The following is a 1,818-nucleotide window of genomic DNA, read 5'->3' on the forward strand; positions in this document are numbered from 1 at the left end:
CCCGCCTTGGCGGGGGGAGGGACACAGCTCGGGGCTGTCCCCGCTGATTCCCACCCCAACCCCAGGCGCTTGCGCACCTCGAGGCCTTCATCGACTTCAGCGAGGATGACAACGTGGAGGAGGAGGTTTTGTGCCAAGGTGAGGTCCTGCTGTGCCCGTGCCACCTCCGTGTGCCCAGCGCGCTGCTGAGCCCGGTGGCACTGCGGAAATGGTGGCTTTTCCCATCCGACCGCTCCAGCTCCACGTTTGTCCCCTTGGCCCGGACACGGGGCCACTCCCAGGGGGTTTTCTCTCCCAAATTTGGGGGCCAGGACGTGCTGTCCCCCAAGCAGGGGTGACCCGAGGCTGTGTCCCCACAGTGGATGTCACCGTGCGGGCGCTGGAGCGGGAGATCCGAGGCCACCTGAGGGACGGGCGCCGGGGGGAGCTGCTGAGGGGAGGGGTCCGAGCGGTCATCGCCGGACCCCCCAACGTGGGCAAGAGCAGCCTCCTCAACCTCCTCTGTGAGTGGGGCGTGGGGGGAGAATTCCCAAAGTTCCAGAGGGAGTCATTCCTGCGGTCCTCAGGTCACCCATGGCAGGGAGCAGGATAATGCTCCCAAAATTCCATAGGAAATCACTCCCGGTGTCCCCAGTTTACCCACAGTGGGGAGCAGGCATGGAGGGATTGGGATAACGCTCCCAAAATTCCACAGGGAATCATTCCCAGTGTCCCCAGTTTACCCACAGCGGGGACCAGGCATGGAGGGATTGGGATAACGCTCCCAAAATTCCACAGGGAATCATTCCCGGTGTCCCCAGATCACCCATGGCAGGGACTAGGCATGGAGAGATCGGGATAACGCTCCCAAAATCCCACAGGGAATCATTCCCGCTGTCCCCAGATTACACATGGCAGGGACCAGGCATGGAGAGATCGGGATAACGCTCCCAAAATTCCACAGGGAATCATTCCCGCTGTCCCCAGATCACCCATGGCAGGGAGCAGGCATGGAGGGGTCGGGATAACGCTCCCAAAATTCCACAGGGAATCATTCCCGCTGTCCCCAGGTCACCCATGGCAGGGAGCAGGCATGGAGGGATCGGGATAACGCTCCCAAAATTCCACAGGGAATCATTCCCGCTGTCCCCAGATCACCCATGGCAGGGAGCAGGCATGGAGGGGTCGGGATAACGCTCCCAAAATTCCACAGGGAGTCATTCCCGCTGTCCCCAGGTCACCCATGGCAGGGAGCAGGCATGGAGAGATCGGGATAACGCTCCCAAAATTCCACAGGGAATCATTCCCGCTGTCCCCAGATCACCCATGGCAGGGAGCAGGCATGGAGGGGTCGGGATAACGCTCCCAAAATTCCACAGGGAGTCATTCCCGCTGTCCCCAGGTCACCCATGGCAGGGAGCAGGCATGGAGAGATCGGGATAACGCTCCCAAAATTCCACAGGGAATCATTCCCGCTGTCCCCAGATCACCCATGGCAGGGAGCAGGCATGGAGGGGTCGGGATAACGCTCCCAAAATTCCACAGGGAGTCATTCCCGCTGTCCCCAGGTCACCCATGGCAGGGAGCAGGCATGGAGGGATCGGGATAACGCTCCCAAAATTCCACAGGGAATCATTCCCGCTGTCCCCAGATCACCCATGGCAGGGAGCAGGCATGGAGGGGTCGGGATAACATTCCCAGAATTCCACAGGGAATCATTCCCGCTGTCCCCAGATCACCCATGGCAGGGAGCAGGCATGGAGGGGTCGGGATAACGCTCCCAAAATTCCACAGGGAATCATTCCCGCTGTCCCCAGATCACCCATGGCAGGGAGCAGG

The 1,818-nt window shown here is 60.8% G+C and overlaps 1 long non-coding RNA gene across 4 annotated transcripts; it reads left to right on the forward strand.

Moving 5' to 3' along the window:
- Nucleotides 1-7: 7 nt before the first annotated feature.
- LOC108445009 lies at nt 8-1,812 on the forward strand. Of its 4 annotated transcripts, none has more exons than XR_001859733.1 (3): nt 8-138; nt 360-503; nt 1,193-1,812. It is a non-coding gene; the product is annotated as an uncharacterized LOC108445009 (long non-coding RNA). The 4 variants fall into 4 exon arrangements; XR_001859735.1 differs by lacking the exon at nt 1,193-1,812 and adding an exon at nt 1,027-1,185; XR_001859736.1 differs by lacking the exon at nt 1,193-1,812 and adding an exon at nt 861-1,019.
- The last annotated feature ends 6 nt before the right edge of the window (nt 1,813-1,818 follow it).

This window comes from Corvus brachyrhynchos, unplaced genomic scaffold (assembly GCF_000691975.1).
Source record: "Corvus brachyrhynchos isolate BGI_N302 unplaced genomic scaffold, ASM69197v1 scaffold212, whole genome shotgun sequence".
Taxonomy (NCBI): Eukaryota; Metazoa; Chordata; class Aves; order Passeriformes; family Corvidae; genus Corvus; species Corvus brachyrhynchos.